Raw genomic sequence first — 26725 nt, 5'->3', positions numbered from 1 at the left:
ATCCAAATAGACAACATCCATTCTACTTCCCTCATCAATGCTTCTTGGTACTTCCTCAAAAAATTCTATTAGTTAGTAAGACACAATCTTCCCCTAACAAAACCATGCTGACTACCCCTGATCAATCCGTGCCTTTCTAAGTGACAGTTCATCCTGTCTCTCAGAATTGTTTCCAATAATTTGCCCACCACCTAAGTCAGACTGACCGGCCTATAATTTTCTGTCCTATTCCTTGCACCCTTTTTAAATATTGGAACAATGTTCGCAGACCTCCAATCCTCTGGGGCCTCACCTGTATCTAGTGAGGATTGGAAAATGATCCTCAGAGCATCCATTATTTCCTCCCTGGCTTCCTTCAACAGCCTGGGATACAATCCATCTGGCCCTGGTGATTTCTTCACCTTCAAGTATGCCAATCTCAGCAGTACTTCCTCTCACACTATGCTTATTGTATCTAATGTTTCACACTCCTCCTCTTTAACTAGAATGTCTCCATCATCCCTTTCCTTAGCAAAGATAGAGGCCCAGTGCTCATTGAGAACCCTGCCCACATCTCCTGCATTAACCTACAAGTTACCATGTACACCTCTGATGGGCCCTACATTTTCTTTAGTTATTCTCTTGCTCATAATGTACTGGTAAAAGGCCTTAGGACTTTCTTTGATTTTACCTGCCAATATTTTTTCGTACCCTCTCCTTGCTTTCCTAATTTCCATTTTTACTTCACCCCTGTACTTTCTATACTCCTGTATGCTTTCTACAGTATTAAGTATTTGTGATTGTCATAAACTTTCTTTTTCTGCTTTATCTTGGCCTGTACTCTTCTGGATAACCAGAGGACATTAGATTTGGCAGTACCACCCTTTTTCTTTGTGGGGACATGTCTACACTGTGCCCATAGAATCTCACCTTTGAATGCCTCCCACTGATTTGACACAGTTTTTCCTTCTAATAGCTGTATCCAGTCCACTCTTACCAGCCCACTTCTCAGCTTTGTAAAGAGCCTGCTCTCCTCTACAAAAATTGCTCACAACTCCAGGAGCATCCTGGAATGCGAAGGTAACATTGACTTATTTTCTCCACCAGCCATCTCCTTCAACCCCGTCTCTCCTATCACCCGCATCCTCACCTTCAACAAGTGCAAGGGGCTCGGGGACCCCTTTGTCACCAAGATTGAGACCATTCATTCAGCTGCCTCTGCCTTGTGCCACTCCCCATGTTTAAAGCCAAACTTCCCCTAGGTTTCCCAACTGGTCCAGGCTGGAACTGACATCTTTCTTTAGTTTCTCTCTTACCTCATGCTCTCTCTAAGGTCATCTTGTCCATGAGGCCCAGCCGAATTTTTGCATGGTTGCGCATACAGAAGCAGGCCATTCAACCTGTTGTGTCTGTGCTAGTCTCTGCCAGAGCAAATTAGTTAGGTTCACACACTAGCCCTTCCCCTGTAGCCCTGCAATTTTTTTCCCCCTTTGGGTGCTTTTCCAATTTACTTTTGAGCAGAAGATAAGGAGTCCATATCTAGCATGAGTATCATGATGTCTCAGGCATTTGTGCTGATGATCACCTCCATTGAATGAGAGGCTAGCCTCATGGGGCCAACCAACAAGAAGATGATGGTCCATACCATACCACACTTCGGCTGCCACTTTGCACAGCATCGATCAAATTGTAGTCTTGATGGCCAAGTGCTCTTCCATTCTTGGTATAGCAGAAAGTACAAGATGGCCCTGACAAGAAAGATGGATACAGGGATGCTGGCAGTGGGGGCTCTTCTCAAGTTGCCCCAAAATCACAGCCGTTGTCCTCCTTCCCCTCCAACAGAGCCACACATGCTGTGCCATGCGCAATGACCTACTCTATACCTGCACAATGCAGCTGGGGCTATATTTGACTGGCTCAACAATACAGAGGACATCCGTCATGGGTACCTCATGTATCAGAGCAGGGGAACTAGCAGCCTGCTCCAGCTCTGCTGAAGAAACAGAGGGAGGACCACATAGAAGTAATTAAAAGTGTAAAAGGAAAAGTTGCACAAAGGGAATCATGTGGGTCCTTATAACATTGTTATCGTTGTATTATTGCTCTTTCTTTAAATGAAAAAATGAGTTTTTGTGAACTATTCATTGTCAACAGTGTCTACTTTGTTGGATCCTCCATTGAGCCATGTTTGTTTTATTCTGATGAATAGCATGAGCAGCCTAGATGAGGAGTTAAGGCTATGAATGTATTGGGTGGACGTGTGCCCGTAAGGAGGAGGATTGCTGGTGTAGGGGTGGAGGGGATTTGCAGGGGTTATGATGAAAAGATTTCAACGCTGCAGCCACATTTCTCAAGGGAAACGTGCCTGGATGAGGACATTGGTGTTTCTCAGGCAGGCAGGACTGCAGCTTTAGGTACCGACAGAACTTCAGGATGCTCCTCCTCTGATCCACCTTCCCTTGGTACCAGCTCCAATCCTCTCTGAAGTTCCATATTGTGCAGGGCATAACAGATAAGAACAATCCCGACTCGGGTTGTATTGAAGGGTGACCTAGATCGGTCAATGTAGTGGAACTTTATTTTCAACACGCCAATGACTGTTCTATGCTGGTCCTACTGATAATATGGCTCTTGTTGTACCTCTCCCCTTCCTCTTTGCTGGTGTTCCTCACTGGGGTCAGCAGCCAGATTTTGAGTGGGTACCCTTGTTTCCCAGGAGTCATTCAATGAGGCTGTCTGGTGTAGTGAAGAGCTTCAGAATCTGAGACTATTGAAGGGTAAATGATGAAAGCTCCCTTGACATTTGACGCAAACTTATAGTATCCTCAGAGAATATTCAACTCTTTGAAGTGGGGCTCATACCTTTAACTTTCTGCCTCGGAGGTGAGAATGCTACCAACTGAACCACAACTATTTATGATAGTATGAATTCTAGGATCACTCTGCTAAAATGTAGTATTATTGCTTAAATCTTTATTTAAATTGAATCGATCAACCAATCCAAACTAGTGCAAAAATCCTCTCAGCACCAATTAAAATTATATTTTCCCCAAAAACAATTTAAAATCCATCTTGTAAGAATATTTACTGAATTTTTGGGGTCAAACAGATAGAATGGCCAACCCTTGTAAGCATTTTAGAGGATAGAAATTGTTTCCACTATTTAGCATATAAGATATGAATCTTCTTGTACCTGACTTTGCTGCAGATTTACTAGTAAAAAGGCTCAGTCAATTCTCTGGCCTGGAAACATTTATTATAAGAATCCTTTAAATGTATCCACAAGCTCTACAAAATATAGGTCCATGTTTATAAGCATCATGAACTTTCTAATCAGTAAAAAATTGATAAAATACTATGTAATCAGAAGGTAATTACCTCAGTTTTACTTTAGAATCACCAAATTTACTGATAGTGTATCTCCCATAATGTTTCAGTTGAAAAAAAAATTTAGAATAATGCTTTTTGGGTGATTTATTTAAATGAGATAATGACGAGACAGTGAATAATAATTATCTGTCCTCAATGTTCTGAAGCAGAAATTAGCTTCCCCCTATTCATAGATTAGGAGGCACTGTAATTGTACATTATTGTAATTGTAGAATAGTCTGACTGCTATCAATGAACAATTACATTGGGCGGAATTTTACGCCCCCTCCCACCGGCAGGATTTTCCAGTCCCTCCAAAGTCAATGGACTTATGAACAGCTCGCCGCATTTTCCAGCGCCGACCCCCACCGTGACGGGGCTGTAAAATTCTGTCCGTTGGTTGTTTCTTCTTCCTGATTTAGATAGAGGGCTGCCATACAAGACTTTTAAAACCAAGCTCTAAATTTTAAGTAATAATAGAGCAGGTAAACTGTTTTGTTCCAAACAGTTATCAACTTTTTAAAAAAGCAATTTGCATGTGTGTCCACTCCAATTTTATTTTCAGGCATCAATTTCTGAGAACATTCCTGAATAGCAAGTTATTTTACGGCTTTGTAAAGTGCAAAAAGGAAAATAAAATCCCTCTTAAATAGCAAGCACAACAAAATATGGTGATATTGTTCATGTTCATCAGAATTTGTAGAGGGAAATAATAGCCTTTTGACCAGAAAGACCGAACACTATAGGAGCGTTGCAGTCTGTTGTAAAACATAAACTATTAACTTTACATAAACCAACAAATAGAATTTATTTTTATCCATTATAATGTGCTTAGTTTTTATGGTTATTACTGAATAAAAGTTACAGACAACTTATCAGAATATTAATATTGTCAAGGTATTTTCTAACATCCAGAACTTTTCAGCAAATATAAATTTAGTCAGGTGCATTTGCTTTGTCTGCTACGAGTGCTTACCACGGTAATAACAGCTTGTGCTTTGTTTGCATCTTTAATGTAATAAAACATCTGAAAGCACTTTAACAGAGGTAAAAAAATAAACAATGCAGCCTTTTAGGGTTTAATTTGAAGTTTCGGCTGTGAATTGCATGATTCCTGAGTTCTGGTAGTTGTGAAGCCAAAGCTCAATATTATTGTTCTCCAGGCAACATAGATGATTCCTGCTGCAAGACCACAGAGAGTCTCCCTTCAGGTGCATTCGCACTCTCCAGGTTTAGTGCCAGTGAAAAGCTTCAGTGCAAAGCAAAACTGCTTTGAAACCAACATTGAAGGTGCAGCTTAAATGCAACCTTTGTTACTCTACTAAAATCTTCTAAAAAACCAATGTTATCCACTAAGCATTCTTCAACCTTTATGTCATAATCTCAAAGGAATTATATAGAGCTAGATAATGGGTGTTATATATATAGTAAACAAATGAACTTGTTTTTGGCAAAGGAGCTATTGCATTTAAATATACATTTTTCTGCCTACTGTTTTAACCATTTTGTATTTATAGATTACAGAAACAGAATGATTCTGAAATATCAAGCTGGTTGATGGGTTTAGGATTAATATGATGTCTGCAGTGCCATATTATTCTTCGTGGCAATGTGATTCTTCTACAGCAGAATGACAAAGATTTGTAGCTGCTGTTTTTAAATTGATGAGCTGCCTTCAGGTGTAATTAATTTCAAGTAGCATTTATCGCATCTTCCAAAATATTAATTAGTAAATGTGCTTATTTCCATTTGTTATGCGGGCATAATTCTAAATTGACATTTCCATTATAATCACGTGACTGCATAAGCAAATTATTTTCCTAAATAAAAGTATTTTGTAGTTGTGCCTCACGGTGATGATGGAATGCAGCGACCTTTCTTGGCAATAAAAACTATACCGGGGTCACTTTGAACTACAGTTCACCAGATTTTGAAGTGTTAGTCTCTTAGCTCAGTCCTAGGCATGCCAGTATTTATGTTAAAAAGCAAAATACTGCAAATGCTGGAAATCTGAAATAAAAACTGAAACTGCTGGAAAAACTCAGCAGGCCCGGCAGCATCTGTGGAGAGAGTAACAGAGTTAATGTTTCGAGTCTGTATGACCCTTCTTCAGAGCTGAGTATTAATGTTGCCAGTTTGTATACATTGATGGTGCTGTGTAAAGGAAACACCAGGGCTCAGTTAGAGATTGTAGAGATTGCTTCTATTCAATATTAATGAATAGTTAAGTTAGGATAGGTTTTCATTTTCATCTCTTGGCAGCAATCAATGGAATGAAAATCGGACTGGGTTTATTATGCACGGGTGAAATAATTTCCAGTACGGTAATGAGGGTGAAGATCTGCCCCATGGTTTGCCCAGAGATCCAAAGGCATTCTAGTCTGGGATAGCAATTTTTGACTACTTATTCTGAATTCTTTGAAGAAAGTAAAGGTTTGGCATTGGCCAGAGTTCAGGAGGCAGAGGCTTCCCACAAATTTAAGTTAGCAGTTCACAAAAAGAAATTGTCAATCGTTGAGAGTATGCTTATGTGTGTTTTGTAGTGTGCAGTAAAAGTTGTTTGTATTTCAAAACCTCTCCTGACTTTCCATCAAAGGGAAGCTGGTATCAGTGGTCTTTAGCCCATCTTTGGAGAACAAACAAACATTATTTCTATTGTTTTCATATACCAAGAAATGTGGAGAATCAGGTGTTCTCAACTGTGTAAACTGTCCATTGCTCACTCATCATTTATGTAAATATGCCATTTATTAGTTCAAAATCTATGGCTGGGATTTTCCGGTCCTACCCGTGGTGGGAATTAATGAGAGTGGGGCAGAAAATTTGACGGACCAGCCAAAGGTCTGTTGGCCTTGGGCAGGGATTTCTGGTCCCATGGCAGGTGGAACCAGAAAATTCCGTGTTATGTCTCTTAATGGAATCCTTATTCACTCCAGCTCTGTAAAGAGAGTGATATATTCCAGTGGCCAAGGATTGTGGGTTTTCTGTTACATTCCTTGGCTTGTAGCATCACTTGCCTAGATATTGCACCGAAAAGGGTGTGTTGCAGATTGAACTTAATTGCAAGGGCAATGGAGTATAAAAGTACAGAAGTCTTGCTACAACTAGGGCATTGATGCAACCACACCTAGTTTTGGTCTCCTTATTTAAGGAGGGATATATTTGCATTGGAGGCTGTTCAGAGAAGGTTCATTAGGCTTATTCCTGGGATGAAGGGGTCATATTATGACACAAGGTTGAACAGTTTGAACCTATTCTCACTGGAGTTTGGAAGAATAAGAGGTGATCTTATTGAAACATTTAAGATTCCGTGGGGTTTGACAAGCGTAGATGCTGAGAGGATGTTTCCCCTCATGGGGGAATCTAGAGCAAGGAGGCACAGTTTCAGAGTAATGGGTCTCCCATTTAAGACAGAGATGAGGAGGAATTTCTTCTCTTAGAGGGTCATGAATCTTTGGAAATCTATACTACAGAGAGCAATGGAGGCTGAGTCATTGAATATATTCAAGGCTGAGTTAAATAGGTTTTTGATAACCAAGGGAGTTAATGGTTATGAGGGGCAGGAAGGAAAGTGGATTTGAGGCCACGATCAGATCAACCATTGTGTTATTGAATGAGCAGGCTTGAGAGCTGAATGGCCTACTCCTGCTCCTATTTCTTTTGTTCTTATTTGCAATGTGAGGTTTGTTTAAAGGAGTGGCAGTGACACTGAGACCAAGGGAATGTCAAGTAGAAACCCAAAATATTGTGCCATCTCCTATCTGTATCAATACCTTTTTTTCATTCTTTTACAGGATGTGAGCATCGCTGGCAAGGCCAGCATTTATTGCTCATCCCTAATTTCCCTTGAGAAGGTGGTGGTGAGTTGCCTTCATGAACCATTGCAGTCCATGTGGTGTAGGTACACCCACAGTGCTGTTAGGAAAAGAGTTCCAGGATTTTGACTCAGCCACAGAGGAGGAACATGACATATTTCCAAGTTAGGATGGTGTGTGGTTTGGAGGGGAACTTGCAGCTGGTGATGTTCTCATGCATCTGCTGCTTTTGACCTTCTAGCTGGTGGAGGTCACGAGTTTGGAAGTTGCTGTTGAAGCAGCCCTCGACGAGTTACTGCAGTGCATCTTGTAGATGGTACACATTGCTGCTACTGTGCACCAGTGGTGGAGGGAGTGAATATTTATAAAAGCAAAATACTTTCCAGCGTATGCTGGAAATCTGAAACAAAAACAGAAAATGCTGAAAAAACTCAGCAGGTCTCACAGCATCTGTGAAGAGCGAAACAGAGTTAAGGTTTCGAGTCCGTATGACTCTTCTTCAGAGTTTGACTCTGAAGAAGTGTCATACGGACTTGAAAAGTCAACTTTGTTTCTCTCTTCACAGATGCTGTCAGACCTGCTGAGTTTTTTCCAGCATTTTCTGTTTTTGTGTGAGTAAATGTTTATGGCCATGCCAATCACATGGGCTGCTTTGTCCTGGATAGTGTTGAGCTTCTTGAGTTTTGTTGCGACAGAGAACTCCACAGCTACTGGGAGATTCCAAGTCAACATGAAGGAGGTGGCACAACCCCATGGATAGCACATTTGTGAATGGTAGCCATCTCAAGCATTGTTCCTGGCTCATTGCTAAGTTGAGCCATCCACCCAGAAGATTTTTTGTGGGTAGGGTCTTCTATGGAGAATCCTCCTCTTTGCTCATCACAGTGCTTTCCCCTCTCTGCCTTCTCCTCTCTCCAGGCTTTCTCATTTTTCAGAGTATAACATACTTGCCACCATACTTACACAAGGCAATGTTACTTCCACACTCGCTGTAGACAGCAAAAATCTCCAAATTGCTCCAGTAACTCAACATAAGTGCTTCCACAAACTTGGTCTGAACACAAGTAAGTCAAAAGCACCTCAACTGCAACTTACTGAGCGGCTCTTCAAATACCCCAGAACAAGACCCACCTTGCTTCATAATGCTTGCTGTTTCAGGGGTAAATGACAAAGATGTTGCATGATTAAACTTGGTATATTGCGATTGCATCAGCCTGCTCACTGCTACACAACTGAATTTCGGACCCTTTCTCTATTTATTAGATGATGTCGGCTGTTTTGAAGTGATTATAGTTTAGTAAATTTACTATAAGTCAACATCACTTCAGTTTTTGTTTGGAACAGCTTGTAGTGCATTATACTGCAACAACATTCAATGAATTTGCATAAACACCTCCACAAGCTTAAATAAAACTGAATACTGTCAAGGATGACAGATATGAACATTTCAATTACATTTGTTTTGTTTGTTTCCGTTATAGAGTTGATTTCCAGGCAACGTTTCATGGTGACACGTTTAACTTTATTTACAAGACAGCGGCAGCAACTAAATGCGTGCATTAAACTCTATGGGGAGAATTTTCTCCCCGTCGGGTGGGCTGGGCGGGAACGGGCGTGCAGCCGATTGCCACCTGCGATCGGCTGCGCGCCACCATTTTAAATGGGCGGGCCAATTAAGGTCCGCCCAGCATGATGTGCACCCGAAAGTGCTCAGCGCTACCTGTGTGGGCGGGGGGAGGAGGGAGAGTCGGGGTCTGTACTCTTTTGCACATGTGCGCGAAAGAGCACAGAAATCTCCCTGAGGCACAGAGCTGCCTCAGGGAGATTAAGGGAAGTCATAAAAATTTGATAAATAAAAAAATACAATTATTCAGACATGATCCCACATGTGACATTGTCACATGAGGTGGGACATGTTTATCAATTTACATGAAACACTTTATTAAATTAATAAGCCATTCATGAAACCTCATCCCTCTCGTGGATGAGGTTCCACGAAAAATGCAAAGGCCACCTGGGCTCTTTGCCTGCCTTAACCTTAAGGTTGGACGGGCAGCCCTGACAAGTGCCTCAATTAGTTGATTAATGGCCTTAATAGGCCTTTGACAGTTCGGCGGGCGCGCAGTCAACTCCGGTGCATGCCCACTGAACTGAAGACCGGAATGACACACAATGACGTCGGGACGCACGCCCGACATCACCGCACGTCATTTTACGCATCAGCCAGCGGCGCCCACCCCCGCACGACAACCAGAAGATTCAGGCCTGTAACTAAAGAAGAACTCTCCGCTGGAGGTTTCCCGTGCTACTAGCTCATTGGTCTGAGCCACCACTAAATTCCAGTGGGCTCTGGGGTGATTGGTGTCAATTTGTTCATTAATGAGCCTAATTTCCATCCCGCTGCGAGTAGATGAGTTTCTCACATCAGCCTCTTCCCACTTCCAACTTCATCACGGGAGGCTTTCCCGCTGCTGCGAGACTGACATGTGGCCTCTCCTGCGATTAAGTGGGCCCAGCTGCCATGTTTCCTGCCATGACATGCTGGTTTAAATCCCGCCCATTAAATAAGTTGCCCTCTTTACAGATGCTGCTGAGTGGTTGTGGCATTTTCTGTTTTTGTTTCAGATTTTCAGTGTCACCAATATTTTGCTATTGCTATCGGGCCTAAAATGTTTGAGGAACTTCAAATTCCTCCTCCAATAAACCATGTTCAAGAAGTCTGATACTAACTTGATCTCATCTTTCTACTGATCCTTTTTTTCTTGTTAATTAAATTTATCAATCTGTCAGAAGTCAACCTAGTTAATAAACTTCACAGACTCAATGCTGCATTAAAACGTTAGCCCTGCAGCACATTACAAAAGATCTGAATATGCATCAAGGAGAAATTATTTTTATCAAAGTATACTTCAAATAGTGCATTTCTGCTTTAGATTTGACTGATAACTTAGAACAGACTGCTGTAGGTGAACTTGTATAAAATAGAAGGGAATATGATTGACATATTATTCTCCAGGTATCAGCAGTTGAATTATTCTAGCTTTGTGCAAGTGAAACGAATGCATTAGTTTTATTAAAATGTTCACCCTCTAGGGCATCTTAGTTCATTATGTAGAGGATGAATCAGGCCATTTGATCATTTGCAATGAAGTGATGTTTCACATGAATTTAGAAATTAGTCATATCTGCATCTACTGTTCTCAGTTGGAGGTAAGCACTGCGGGCTGTTGTAACTAAGGCAACATTGCTCTCAGTCATTCACACTCGGTATATTTAAAAATACGGGGGGGGAGAATTCAATAGTCCCTGAAAATGGACCCAGGGGGCACAATGTACAATTAACCCATACTGTTGCTCCCGATGGCAGGTGGCACAGTCATTTTGTACAACCTGCTAATTTGCATGACTTCTGCATGCAGCAGGTGCCTCAAGTTCATGCAAGGTTAGCTCCATTTAAAACTAGTCTGCACTATTGAAAGCTAGCCTGCACTTATTAAAGAGGGGGTTCATTTCTGGCTGAAGCAAGTGCCAAAACTGTTTGTGGAAGAGAGTCTGAGCAGGAAAAGAGTGAATTATGGTGCAATTCGCTGGGGAAGCATGCTCCAACATTCTCTGACATACAGCGGGTGCCTTGGTGGAGGTGGTGCAAAGGAAAGTAATCTATCCACAGGAGGCCCTCCAGTCAAACTTTGCAAATGCAGTGGGACCATATAGCTATGGCAGTCAATGAGGGATCAAGTCCCGAGGACCTGGATGCAGTGCCACAAAAAGTTCAATAACCTCACACATGTGGTCAAGGTCAATGGATGTAACTTCAAATGCCATAACCCACCAGCTACAGAACTAGCCTCACATGCCCATCACTTGCCAACCATCAATCATGACTCATATCAGACATTAATAAAAACAGAAAATGCTGGAAACATTCAGCAGGTTTGACAGCATCTGTGGAGCGAGACATTGAGTTAACGTTTGAGGTTGATGACCTTTCATCATGGCATTCTTAACATTCTTAGGTTCATCGTACCCTCACACACTTAGCACTGCTGCATTCCTCACACCTACATCTCATAGCTAGCACACGCTGGCAGCTATTCAGGGACGATAGCTACATCACTCAAACACAATGCATCACATTCATTGGCACACTTCCTTCTCCCTTACAGGACACTGTGCCGCATAACTGGAGGCAGCAGAAACTAAGCGGTGGGACACGGTTGCATGTCCTTACCCCAGTGGAACATATGGTAGTCACCATCATTGGAGCAGTTATCACTAAGGCCTTGGTCAACAACTGAGTTGAAACCATAGAACATGGGAGTATCTTTACACTTGGTCCCCCTTCTCAAGCTCCACTTGCCCCACCATCTCCCAATCTCTTCTTCTGATTTACAAGCTACAGACGGCGTAAACAAGTACCTCTTGCATTCCCCTCTGCCCTCACTACAACCTTACCCTTGTGCCTTTTTTCATTCATATACCCAAAAACATTAACCTGAAAAACATAATTAATTTGTAAGCTCATAGTAAGGGATCCTCTGGAGAAGAGTGATCATAAATGATAAATTTCACATTCAGTTCAAATGTGAATGTACATATGTCCAAAACTAGAACATTAAACTTAAATAAAGCCAATTATGTAGGTATTAGGTATGAGTTGGTTAAAGTAGATTGAGAAATTTGATTATACGGTTTGACAGCAGATAAGCAATGCTGAACTTTTAAATAAATACTTTATAATTCTCAATAAATATGTATTCTATTGAGAAATAAAAACTTTATGGGGAAAGTGACCCATCTGTGGCTAACTAAACAGGTTAAGGATAGTATTAGATTAAAAGAAGCAGTTTATCATTTTGCTATGAAATATAGTCAGCCTGAGGATTGGGAGAAGTTTAGAAACCAACAAAAGGTGACCATAATGGATAAAGAGGGAGAAAATAGAATATGAGAGTAATTTAACCAAAAATATTAAAACAGGATCCCAGAGCTTCTACAAGTATGCAAAAAGGAAGAGAGTAATGGTCCCTTAGAGATTGAGATCCGATATTATAATGAATAACAGTGTAACTCTTGCTGCCAACTGGAAAGGCTTCAGGAACAATCATGCATGCACACTCGCCCCTCAGTGCAGCTGCTGGGGCATGCACAATTGTTCCTGAAGCCTTTCTGGTTGGCGGCAGGATGGAATTTTTGTTTGATTTTTGGACAATTTACTCAGAAACTGGCAGGACAAAGTAGTATAAAGTGTTAATAGCTATTATACTCATAGCTAGAGTGCATCATCAGTGGTATCAGATCACTTGTAACTGGAACTTGAGGGATGAAGGTTCTAATACAGGCTTGCTGAAGTCTGTCTCTGTAAATAGTCAATATATGTTCACTAGTTTGAAATACTATGCTTTCCAGCTCTCTTCTGTTGAAGACATCCAGAACCCAGTCATGATATTAATACATGGTGGCAACGGCCTGCGAACCAATTACTAAGGATCCCAGTCAACATCAATAAAAGTGGGAAAAGTGAAGGCCGACAGCCCAGCAGAGCACACTCCAGAAATGCCTGCAACAACAATCAGAGCAAATAATTGATACCAGAGTCCCACAATAGGTGACTAGAAATGCACAGCGTTATGGAGAAAGTCCTACATCTGCTGAAGTCTCAGGATCTTGTGGAGATCCTTGACCAAGCTGCACACTGGAGAAACTGGCGTCGCTGATTCAGTTGATACCAGACTGCCTCCAAACTCACTCAGAAACCAGATAAGGATCAGGTCGGTGTTCTCTTTTTTGTAATCGGTAGCTGTGCTGACAATATTTTAAGATTAGGGGGCTGATAAAAAAAACACTAAAAATGAAGAAGTCATCAATGCTATCAGTTCCTACTTTAGCCTATGACACAATATTATCATTGCCTGGGCAATGTTCAACTAGTGCAACCAGAAATGTGGAGAGAATATTGATTCTTTTATTAATGCCTGTGTCACTTAGCAGATACCTGTGAATATGGTACATTGAGAGAAGAGCTCATCAGAGACTGCATCATAGTATGGGTGATCAATGAAGTATTGTCAGGCTTCTTACAGTCCAGAGAAGACATCACTTTGTCGAAAGCAGGCAGGCAAGCAAAACAGCCTATTCGTCAGAGTCATAGGGTCCTTCCTGGGGACAGACCACCGACTCGGTCCACTTCGTGAACCATAGGGCTATCAGCGTGTCTGTCAGGAAACAGAGCCAGTATGAAGAGGGCATGGTCAGCGCCATTGTTCCTTGTCTGCATTGTGGCAGGAATAAACCTCATCAGCCCGAAGCTTGCCTAGCCATTAATGCCACGTGTGGTTCCTGCCTCAAGTGGGGATATTTTAAAATAGTATGCCACAGCAGCAGGAAGCTTCCATCTTCAGGTCAAAAATCTAAAGGTAGACAATTCCTATCTGCAAGCATCCAAGAAATAGTTGAAACTGAAGAACAGGATGTTTTCTTCTCAGATGAAGTGTCAGGGTCACAAGAGGATTTCTGGTATGCAGATTTCATGGTCAATGGCTGGAAGACAAATTTTGAACTGGACACAGGAGGATGTGTATCCATTCTTTTCGATGCCACACCATGCTGAAATCTGAATTTCTCCATTCGCCATTCAACTTCACAGTGCAGGAGGCCTTCCATTCAAGGTGCAAGGAGAGATAACTGCTACATTTCATTATAATGGCATAGAGCTCACCAATACTCTATATGCCATTCCTAATCAACATTGCTCCTTGTTGAGCAGAGAAGTTTGTATAGCTTTGTATCTACTTTATTCACTAGCCTCAGGAGAAACTCAAAACAAAAACAGAATTACCTGGAAAAACTCAGCAGGTCTGGCAGCATCGGCGGAGAAGAAATCAGTTAACGTTTCGAGCCTTCATGGCCCTTCGGCAGAACTGAAACTCAAGTTGGCTCACAATGCTATGAATCAGTTTTCATAGAAAAACATCCATCCCCACAACCACAGAAGGATATTGTAGATCTTTCACTTCTCTTTGAGGACAGGCTAGATGAAGTGGGAGACAAGTGCACCATGGATGAAGGTGACCAGCCGCAAGGTGACATTCCAGTCCTTAAATTGCTTCTTCGGGAAAGAGTGGGAGAGGACAAAACCAAGACGTCACTGATATCAATGATTTGTCACAAGAGGTGATCCTGAACCTTGCTTTACTTTTTAAAGACAGATGATGAAGGCAATAGCCCAATACTTTTGCTGAGGGGGATCAGCATATTAGTGAAGAAGGTACTACAGATGCAATTCTGCTGAAGACACCAATGACTTACAACAACAAACTGATGCAGCAACTCTTTTGTACAATGAAGAACAAAGGCCAGGAATTCTCACTACTGCCACAGTAACTGTTGCAGAACAAATACCTGCTATTGTTGAATTTGAAGTTAAATCTCGAGATCAAAAAACTATCGAGGTGCTGACCACAGGTCTTACAGGCCATAAGTGTACAAGAAAGTGTAATTTATCTGCCTCTGCATGTTTCTTTCACTGCTGATGCTGGTGATAGCATACATCCTGATGAAGTTCCAAAGATATTCAGGCCCATAGAGGAGCAAACTCACACCAAAGAGAGTGTGGTCGTTGAACCACTACCTACAGAAAAATAAATTCCTACAGTATTAGTAAGGCAATAATTTTTTTTTTTCAGAATATTCTTTGCCCTTCTCTTTGTCAATCTGATTCAGTGATGTATGAGGCATTAAATAAAACCTCGTTGCAGCAGTACAAGTTTGTAGAGCCTCTACAGCTGCACAAATCCTCACAGGAGCTGAACCAGCTTCATTCTGTCAAGTAAGAGCAGCCAGCAGTTCAACCTTTCCCTAAAGCATCCAAAAGAACAGAAAGAAAAAGGAGAAGAAAATGAAAATCTCTGTTCAATGCCTTTATACTACGGACGAGAAGCAGAAATCTCTCTCAGCAGAGGTCAGTGCCTTGCAAGGAGAAGATTCAGGAGAGGATACATCCTATACATCCTCAAAGAGAGCCAAGGACATAATTGTGGATTGATGCCGATGGCACAAGAGACGGCCGGGTGTGGGGGGTTTGGATGGGGTGATGGGGGAGTAGGAGTAGGATAAAAATGTAAATAGTTTATGGGTAAAATGAAAGACTTGGGGGAAGTGTAGTATAAAGGGTTAATAGCTATTATACTAATAGCTAGAGTGCATCATCAGTGATGTCAAATCACATGTAACTGGAACCTGAGGAAAGAAGGTTCTAATTAGAACCATAGAACCATAGAAAAGTTACAGCACAGAAGGAGGCCGTTTGGCCCATCTTGTCCATGCCAGCCTGAGGACACCCAGGTGCCCTTTCTAATCCCACTTTCCTGCACCCTGCCCATAGCCCTGCAGCTTACAGCACTTAAGGTGCAGATCCAGGTACTTTTTAAAAGAATTTAGAGTTTCTGCCTCTACCACCAACTTGGGCAGCGAATTCCAGACACCCACTACCCTCTGCGTAAAAAAGTTCTTCCTCATGTCCCCCCTACACCTTCTGCCACTTATCTTGAATCTATGTCCCCTGGTTCTAGAATTCTCCACCACTCTATCTATTCCCCTCATAATTTTGTACACCTCAATTAAGTCACCTCTCAGCCTTCTTTGTTCTAAGGAAAATAACACCAACCTATCCAATCTCTCCTTGTAGCTACACTTTTCTAACCCTGGCAACATTCTTGTAAACCTCCTCTGCGCTCTCTCCAGAGCTATTACATCATTCCTGTGATGTGGTGACCAGAACTGCACACAATACTCCAGTTGTGGCCTCACCAGTGTTTTATACAATTCCAACATTATATCCTTACTTTTATATTCTATACCTCTACCAGTGAAGGAGAGCATTCCATATGCCTTCTTTACAACCTTGTCCACTTGAACTGCTGCCTTCAGGGACCTGTGTACTTGTACGCCAAGATCTCTCACTTCATCTACCGCTCTTAGTATATTCCCATTTATTGTGTAATCCCTGTAACTATTTGACCTCCCTAAATGTATGATATCACACTTCTCTATGTTAAAATCCATCTGCCACTTTACCGCACAACTCCACCAACCCATCTATATCGTTTTGGAGATTATGGCTATCCTCGACACTATCCACTACTCGGCCAATCTTTGTGTCATCTGCAAATTTCCCAATCGTGCCCCCCATGTTCACGTCCAAATCGTTAATATATAACACAAACAGCAAGGGTCCCAACACCGAGCCCTGTGGAACACCACTTGAGACAACTTTCCATTTGCAAGGGCATCCATCGACCATTTGTTTCCTGTTACAAAGCCAACCTTTTATCCAGTTTGCCACATTACCCTGAATCCCATGGGCTTTTACTTTCCTGACCAATCTGCCATGTGGGACCTAGTCAAATGCCTTGCTAAAATCCATGTACACAACATCCACTGCACTACCTTCATCAACCCTTCTTGTCACTTCCTCAAAGAATTCAATCAAATTTGTGAGGCAAGACCTTCCTTTAACAAATCCATGCTGACCATCCCTGACTAGTCCATGCTTTTCCACATGACAGTTGAGTCTTGCTAAAGTCTCCCTCTGTAAATAGTGTAAATAGTCAATAAATATTCACTGGTTGTGATACTTACACAGAAAACAGGCCTCACATCCATTCCACTCTGGGTCCAAAATTGCACCTGCACCTTTGAAAGAGAAATATCTGCATCTACAGTGGGGTTAAAGCTCCCACACAGAATACAAATTAACTTGCCACAATAAATCAGCCCATGAAAATAAACAAAATATATAGAATGATATTTTTTCACCCAACGTGTTAAGGTTTTATGCAGTGAGTTCTCACACAGGCTTGGCAGTTGATAGATAATGGGGTGCTTAATCCCAGGGCCATAGTTTTGAATTCTGCATGTGATAATAATTTCTTTATTAAATATTTTATTCAACATATTATTTTTTATTGATTTTTACCAAAAAAAATTACAATCAATGCTCCACAGTCTCTGAGCTCATTGGAAGTTAGGAATCTCATTTACTGAAATTTCCTGATTTCCGGAACTGTCAGAAGCTTGTTTTACAGATACAGTTAAATATACAGATAAATTATGGGCTGAAATTTTTGTTTGGCGGGCGGACTGGTGCCTGGCCCACTCCAGCGTGAAATAACAGGCCTTGACGTCTGCCGAATGTGCCAACATCAATGTGTAGTCACGGGATAGTTCGGTCAGCGGGCGCGCGCCGGAGTCAGCAGCACGCCTGCCAACAATTAAAAGTCCTATTAAGGCCATTAAATAATCAATTGACCTCAATTTTTCACTGCCCGTCCAACCTAACGGTTGGCAGGCAGGCGAAAAGGCCAAGCAGCCTTTACATTTTTTGGGAAACCTCATCCATGGGCGGGATGAGGTTTCCAAAAGCAAATAATAATAAAATAAAAGTTTTACAATTGAATTAATAACATGTCCCTGCTCATGTGACAGAGTCACATGAGGGGACATGTTTTATTATATTTTTATTTTCTTTATTTTCTTTTTTAACAACACTTCATCTCGCTGTGCAGCTCTGTGCCTCAGGTAGAATATGAAGTGCTCATACGCGTGTATGCGCGAAGTTCCCGCTCAGCCCGCTCACTCTCCTCCCCTCCCCGCCCCCGGCACAGGCAGCGCTCAGCGCTGCTGCTCGCGTTTCACGCTGGGTGGGCTTTAATTGGCCCACCAGCGTGAAATCGCGGTCTGGAGCCGATCACAGGTGGCAATTGGCTTCCCGACCACCCCTGCCCATTCCTGCCAAGACCACCCATCAAGGACAAAATTCTGCTCTCTATGTAAACTAGAATTTGGAATTCATTAAGAACTGCACAATCTAAAAACAGGTAACTTTAACTTTATTGTTAGTCTATGTCAAGCCAACTTGTTCATATTAATGCAACTGCATGTGCAGGATGTGCTTCCCTAGTGTTGCGACACGAATAAACAATGCCAATGGGAAATAAGGAAATGGCAAAGATGTATAATGAATATTTTCTGTCTGTCTTCACAGTAGAAGTTATAAAAAGCATACCAAAATATAGGGCAATCCTTCATGCGAGCTTTACCTGCAGACAGGTCCTTGGCTCTTGATCGGCTGGTACTTCATCTCTAGCTGTTTTTGTCTGCCGTGGTTTGCTATTACCTTCCATTCTTAGATACAAGGGGAGCAGGCAGGCCTCAAGTCTACTGCAATCAGAACAGGAATTTAGTGTACGGTTGGCACTAATCTGGTCAACACACTAGCCATCTAGCCAACTGAGCTGACCAGCCTCCAGTGGGAGATCAAAGGTCTTGAGGAAATTTGGGAATATGAAGAAGAAAAAGTACTGGACTAAAAGCTAAAAATCCCCAGGACCTGATGGCCTACATACTATGGTTCTAAAGCAGGTGCCTGCAGAGATAATGGTTGCAGTAATTGTGATCTTCTGGAATTGTCCCAGTGGATTCGAAGATAGCAAACGTGATAGCAAATGATAGCAAGAAAGGAAGGGGCAAGAGAATCAGGAGCTATATGCCAGTTACTCTAACATCAGTTGCTGAGAAAACACTGGAAATCATTATTAACAGAGTGGTAGAGGGTACTTAGAAAATCATAGTATGACTGCACAGAGTCGACATGGTTTTATAAAAGGGAAATCATGTTTGACAAAACTACTTTGAGATGAAAGTAGCAGGATAAATAAGTGGATGTAGTGTTTTGGACTTTCGATAAGCAGTCAATAAGGTGTCACAAGGGAGGTCATTGCACAATTAACAAGGGTTCTGGGGGTTTCGGTAATGTGGATAGAGATCTGATTAGAAGACATTCGGGCCACGTAAGAGCCAGTCAATGACCTTCTCCAACAAGGAAGAATTTTATCACCTCCTGTTGATGCTCAATGGTATTACCATCACTGAATCCCCCACCATCAACATTCTGGGGGTTAACGTTGTCCAGAAACTTAACTATACCAGCCATATAAATGCTATGGCTACAAAACCAGGTCAGAGCTGGGAATTCTGCAGAAAGTAACTCATCTCCTGATTCCCCAAAGCCTGCCTACCATCTATAAGGCATAAGTCAGGAGTGCGGTGGAATATCTCCGCTTACCTGGATATATACACCAGCAACAACATTCAAGAAGCTCGGCATCATCTAGGACAAAGCACCCCACTTGATCACCAGCCCATCCACCATCTTAAACATTCACCCCATCCACCATCAATATAAAGTAGCAGCTTGGTGTACCATCTGCAAGATCCACTATATCAATTTTTTTTATTCTTTCATAGGATATGGGTGTCGCTGGCTAGGCCAGCATTTATTGCCTATCCCTAATTGCCCTCGAGAAGGCAATGGTGAGCCATCTTCTCAAAGCACTGCAATCCATGTGCTGTAGGTACATCCAAAGATATGTCAGGGAGGGAGTGCCAGGACTTTGAACCAGTGATAGTGAAGGAACAGCTATATAGTTCCAAATCAGGATGATGTGTTATCAATTCACCAAGACTCCTTTAACAGTACCTTCCAAATTTGCAACCTCTGCCACCTAGAAGGACAAGGGCAACAGCTGCCTGGGAACATCAGCACCTGGAAGTTCCCCTCCAAGTCACACATAGTCCTGACTTAGAACTATATCATCATGCTTCCATCGTCACTGGGTCAAAATCCTGGAACTCCCTCTCAAATGGCACTGGGTGTATCTGCATCACGTGGATTGCTGCAATGGTTCTAAAAGGAGGGTCAGCACCACATTCTCAAGGCAATTAGGGATGGATAATAAATGCTGGCCTTCACAGTGATGACCACATCCCATGAACAAACATTTTAAAAAGAAGGTTGCTTCCAGGCATGGGTGACTTGGTAGGGTTTTCTTTGGGGATTGAGCATGATGGGGAGAATGAAGGGAGGTCTTGCAGAGTAAGGCAAGTTTCTAGGAGAGAGAGCAAGAGGTCGTGGGAGAAAGTCTCTTAGCAGGAAAGCATATCTGCTGAGGATCATTAAATAACAATTCACTGACTTAAATTTCAGTGAGGGCCATTGCACAAAACATTTTTATTTCACAAAAGAAGGTTAGGATTGAAATCTGCCGACTGCAGCAGCCACAATTGCAGCTTCAAAGTAGAGAAAAGACAGCATTGCCTGGAGCTGCCAAGGTGACTGTGATTCTTAACGTTCATGTGTTGGCTCCTTCCAGGCTGCAGCTGGAAATGTGAGCAACATCTCACAGTTTGCAATACACTGCTGTATTAAAGAGGTCATTGAAACTCTCTATACACACATTAATATAACATTCTTCGTCTCGTTGGGCTCAGACAGAATATTTACGGAGTCTGCTGAGATGAGGAAAACATTTATCACACAGTTAGAATTAACCTCTAATACTACAAATAACATTTTCGTCTCATTGGGAAGCAGGTAACATGAGCATGAGGCTTTGCAGGAATTGCAATTTAGCATGCTATCTGCAAAACAATGAATGGGCAGGGGATAATCATGTACCGTGATCCCATGCCTATCTTTCAGGGGTTAACAATTTTCTCCATCACTTGGACCAGAATTTCCTCATCGGCGAGCGGGGGCGGCCCACGCACGCTGATGCGTAAAATGATGCCCGCTGACGTCAGGCGAGTGTCCCAACGTCACCACGTGCCATCGCGATATTTAGGTGGGTGAGCGCACGGTGTTCTCCAATGCGCGCCTGCCATTAATTAATGATCTACTAAAGGCCCTTGAGGCAGAAATTGTCGGGGATTTTTCGGGGCCCATGCGATCTTCAGGACGTCGCATGGGCACAACGGGCAGGAGGGTAGGCCACATTTGAATAAACCTCATCCATGGGCGGGAGAAGAGGGGTGAGTGGGGTCGCGAGTGGTATCTGTTAAATATTTAATTGTGAAAGTTATTGATACTTGCCTGTGTGAGCAGGAATACTTCAAAACTCTTCACAGCTGCTTGGACAGGAGTAACAGCATTCAGGTCAGGACTTGAGTAAAATCATTTCTGGGGCCTTGCTGGTTTCAGGAAGTGTTCCCTTAGCCTGGAAATGGGAGTTGTGCTATCCACTGGAGGCACCTCCTGAGGAGGAAGGGAGGGCCAGAAGGGGGAGGAGGCCAGGAGTCCACATTCAGCCTCCAGGGGAGCCACCTTTGGGAGGCGAGGTACAGGTACATGGGGTGCAGGGCCAACAGGAAGTCTAAGGCAGAAGGGGCTGCAGAAGACGCCACTATCCTGCTGCCAGGGTATCCAGGTGGCGAAGCAGCTACCTCAATGTGTCTGAGGTACAGTGCCGAAGGAGGCTCTACCTCTCAAGGGAGACAGTCACCTCCATTTGTCAGGTGATAGGCCCTGAGATCTGCGCCAACTGTATGGGTGGGCACCCCATGCTAGTGGCGCTGAAGGTCATGGCTGCCCTCAATTCCTATGCCTCCGGCTCATTCCAGGGGTCTGTGAGTGATCTTTGCGGAGTCTCCCAAAGTGACAGATGCTCTGTTCAGGTGTGCATTGACTTTCATCCGCTACTGTTGGGACGAGGCCAGCCAGACAGAGCGAGCCAGAGGCTTCGCAGCCATTTCTGACTTCCCCTGTGTCCAGGGTGCAATAGCCTGCACACATGTGGCCATCAAGGCGCCAGCAGGTGAGCCCGGTGCCTTCATCAACAGGAAGGGCTTCCACTCCATGAATGTGCAGATAGTGTGTGACCACAGGATGCTGATTCTACAAGTCTGTGCAAGGTACCCAGGCAGCTCCCACGACGCCTACATCCTCAGACACTCCCAGGTGCCGGGGCTCTTCAGTGCTCTGGCTCGGTTTGATAGCTGGCTGCTGGATGACAAAGGCTATCCCCTCAGAAGGTGGCTCATGACGCCTCTCCACCATCCAAGAACAGAAGCTGAGCAGCGGTACAATAGGAGCCACGCCTCCACAAGGGCTGTGGTGGAGAGAACCATCGGTCCTCTCAAGATGCGCTTCTGATACCTGGGTCGCTCAGGGGGCACATTCCAATACCCCTCAGGTCGTGTGTCACTGATAGTGGCTGCATGCTGCGCTCTCCACAATCTTGCGCTGGAAAGGGGTGATGCAGTGGATGAAGAAGATGTAGACGCAATTGCTCCGGCTGCACACAATGAGTCCAGCAGTGAGTCCGACGATGAGCACGCACAGGAGAATGCTGGGGGGTAGGCGCTGCCCCGGGCATACTCCAGGGAGGCAGCTGTGCTTAAGGTGCCTAAAGTTTATGCTTGCGGGTGCTACGTTTAGGTGCTCCCCCCTCACTGGCACTAGCATCTGAGACAGCCGGCAAACTGTGCTGTCCTGTTGGCCTCGATGACCTTGGCGGACGACCTCTGGCCCGTGGAGCCTTTGATGGCCCTGCTTGGGAGGGAGTGGCCAGCTCCACAGCTGGCATCTCCTCAGTCACCGCAGCCTCATCAGATGCCACGGTCGCTGGCAGAGGGGCGGAGGAACTGCTGCCCTCATCCGGACTGCTCTGAGAGGAGCCCGCAGAGATGACAGGCAGCTGCTGCGCCAACGTGAGGTCGCTTCGGGCCTCCCTGCTCACCGTAGATGGATGGACACCGAGCTGGGGTACTTAGTGCCCAAACTGTCTTCCACACTGGCACTGACCAGCTGAGGTCAATGCCACTGTGAGGGCTTGCAGGTCCAAGCGCAACCCCAGGAAGCCCTGATTGTTCTCCTGGAGGAGCCTCTCCACAGGAGTCTCCACTCTCTCCAAGGAAGAAGCATAGCGCTTGGCCATGAGGATCATTGCATTGGTGATGCTCCACGTGGACCCCTCCAGCACGGAGATCATGCCACGCATAGTATCCCCGCCAGATCCTCCTGCATACGCTGCTGCACTTCCAGCATTCGCTACCTCATGGATGACTTCAGAAACACATCATCAGTCACCGACCGAGCATATGCCTGGTCCCCTGCAGTCCTCCGACTGCTGGCGCTATGGGCACTCAAGCGAGTGTGAAGTGCCCTCACTGCTGTGCCCCGGGACACTAGCCGATGATCTAATTCCTACAGAGGTGCTAGTATCTGTGCTGGTGCCTGCCTGGCAGAGATGGTGTGATGCTGGTGAGTCCAATTGTTCAGGGCCTCAGGTGTGTGAGGTGGTCCCTCTGCCTCCTCCTCCTGGCCCTGCTCCAGTGATGCTAAAAGGAAGAACAAGGACATTTGATTAGTTAAAGTGGAGACAATGTCAATGTACATCCCTGTCCCCCGGATCATTATGCGCTCATCCTCTCATAATCAATGGTCAGCCCGTGTTGGAAGTTTCAATCATTGAGCATTCAGCAGGCCATGGCTGCTGGGACACACATGGTGACCTCAGTGCTCGTCAAACACACCTCCCCGTGGCACCCCAGCCTCACTGCCACTGGTGGATCTGGGCGCATAGCGCCTCTCCAGATCCATGGCCTGCTGCTCATATCAAGTCACGATGGCCATCTGGGCCTGCCCTCCGCCAGTCCACATCCGCTTAGTGGAATTGTGCACAGTCTTCTCCTGAAAAAGAGAGAAGAGCATTGATTGGTCCAGCCTGTACCTGGGTTCCCATCGCACCCCTGCCACCCCAGCCAGAGTGGGACATTGCAGGGCTCCAGTGCTTCATCACCCTGCAGCTGCCACACACTCACACCAAGAAGCCAGGGCTGACCACCCCCCCCACCCCACCCCTTGCCCACATGCTACCTCCATCACATTTGGCACCACACGGTCTAACCTTGCAAAGCAAGAGACACAAGCACATGGTACGCCAAGGGCAGCAGATGGATTGGTACCCCGCCACCTGGAAGCTCCCCTCCCAGCATGTTAGCATCCTGACTTCGACATGCTTCCCAGTTCCAGCACTACACCTAGGTGCAGATCCTTGAGGTCGCCCCCAAAACAGTACTCTGGGTGTCAGTGCCACACATGCTGCGGGTGCAGAACCCATTGCAGCACTACCCTCTCAGGTTGAACTAGGCATGGGCAATATCTGCTGGCCCACCTAGTGAGGGAAACATGCTGTGAGGAATTCAATGCTGTGACTGCACTCAGTGTTTTGGGGGCGGGGAGGGGGGGTGGCCTTGGGGGGGAAAGGTTACCGAAGTGACCTCTGCCAACATGGTACTCACCCTTCCCGAGCACAAGAGGTCGTTGAATCACTTGCGTCGCACCATGTCTTGGGAGCTGACTATCTCTGCCGCCTCCTCCCAGGCACGTTTGGTCAGGTGGAATGGCCTCTGCCTCCTGTTCCTCGGAACGAGGACCTCCCTCCGTGCTGCCACCTCTGCCAGGATGTCAGCTAGGCACTCATCGGAAGACTGAGGGGCACACTGCCCCGCTGCCCTATCCTCCGGCCTGGCCTGCCCTCCAGCAGCGCTCTGGTGAGCCCTTCTACTGGCCATTGTGATCAGCCTTTCCAAGGCTACCAGCACTTCATTAAAACAGGCCGTATGGTCCAATGGTGACCCAGCGATCATTGCACTCCTGCCGCTGCCCGCCCACTCCCGCTATCCTCGGGAGTCGTGCATTATGCTGGGCGGGCCTTAATTGGCCCACCCACGTAAAATGGCGGCACGGACCCGATCACGGGCAGCAGTCAGCTCTGCACCCACCCGCTCCTACTCTCAACCGGCCCACCCAACATGGGGAAAATTCTCCCCTTGGTTCTGCAGGAAGGTGTGATATGTGAGGAAAGTGTATATGTCTCGGAATGTTAGCTTGTCATTAGCGGCGGAAGGACACCCATTAATTGGCCACTTAAGGGTCTCAATTGCCCATGGGCAGACCCAATGCCTCCCCCACCGCTGGTAAAGTTGCAGCAGGGGCAGGTGGGTAGAAGCCAATAAAAGCACCACTGGCATGGCACTCAATTTTACGTTCCCCGCTCCCTCCCACCCCTCCCCACCTGCCATCTCTCCTCCAGCGGGCCATAGAATTCCAGCCTTTATCTCTGCAAATCAACCTCAGTGGTGTTCTTTTTTAATGGCCTTATTAACCTGTGTTGCTACTTTGAGTCCAAAAGATACTGCTGATGCTAGAAATCTGAAACAGAAACAGAAAATGCTGGAACTATTCAGCAGGTCTCTCAATAACAGCTCAGAGAGAAACAAAGTTAAGGTTTCAGGTTGTGACCTTTCATGATGGTGTCAAATGTTAGCTATGGCACTTATTTCTCTTGTCAATTTACACAGATACAGTTCCTCACCCTCACTTCCTCATCTTTTATAATTATGTTATCCTGCTATATTTAACTGCTAGCCTGTTCTTTATGGAACATTGTTTCAGTTATTCCCCTGGCTACTTGCTATGAATTATTACCTCCAGTTTGCCTGTTTTGCCTCGAATACACTGTATACATTGTTGTAGAGGGAAAGTAATTTGTTTATATTAATAGTTTCACTTACCTTTTTTAAAACAGTCATTTTAAACTTACGTTTATTCTCTCTTATTCTTCTCTGTTTTGGACCTTTACTTTCACTTCCTATTTCTTTAATCTTCAGGCTTATGTTATTTTCACTAGACCCCTCCATCTATCTTACTAGTTTTCCACTTATCTACAGCATTCATAATATCTGTTTCACCATCCTCCATGATCAGACACCTCCCCCAGTTTTCTGGTGTCCTTGACAAGGCCTCCAAACTGCCTCTGGTCTCTGATGTCTCCCAAGCCCAGGCATCGATCTGCATCCTCTTCTGGCCCCCAACATCTGATTCCATACTCCACTCGCCCCCTGCTCCAGACCCTCAGTCTTTCCTGACTCTGGGACTCATATCATCCTTTCCCAACCCTCCTCATCTTGGCCTTCCCAAACCACCTGGCTTCTCTCTGCTCTCTGGCTCTGACTTGGTTTCACAGGTTTATCCACCCTCCAGCCGCCAGTCTCTCAATCTGGGTGGTTATGGCCAGGAAACAGATAAAAAGTGCTAATCAGAGCCTGCTATTAAATTCGACTGAATCTTTGGACCTCAACCCAGCACCAGATCCCCACCACCCAGCACCCCCACCACCCCTTTCTTACTTAATACACAGTCCATTCGATGAGTTCATCACTGTGTGAACTATTTCTTCTATATAGTATTGATTATTGTTGCTTGGCTAAGTCCATGGCAAGCCAAGGCTCAAAGCTATTGATTCAGGCTCCAAACTTTGCCACTTAGGGGCTGAATACAACTGATTCTGGGGCTTTATTGCATGTAAATTCAAACATTGACTGAATTTTATATTTCAAATGTGCACATGCAAAAGAACATTTGTATGCTCACTGCCGCCTTCTCAAGGGCAATTAGGGATGGGCAATAAATGCTGGCCCAGCCAGCGAAGCCCACATTCCATGAATGAATCAAAAAAATTTTTTTTAATAACCTCCTACAGGAACGTACGTTCATGAAAAGGGGAAGGAAAGTGTCAGGACAGAACTTTTTAATTAAACTACTCTACACATTCTGTTATTCCTTTAAAATGTAAAATTTCTTAATGGCATGGAGGCACTCAGGTCATATCTCTGCTATTGGCCACTGCAAAACTATATTTCAATTGGGGTGCACATTTTTC

The sequence above is a fragment of the Cetorhinus maximus genome, chromosome 10, assembly GCF_964194155.1.
Source record: "Cetorhinus maximus chromosome 10, sCetMax3.hap1.1, whole genome shotgun sequence".
In the NCBI taxonomy this organism is placed as follows: domain Eukaryota; kingdom Metazoa; phylum Chordata; class Chondrichthyes; order Lamniformes; family Cetorhinidae; genus Cetorhinus; species Cetorhinus maximus.
Note: the sequence above shows the minus strand (reverse complement) of the source record.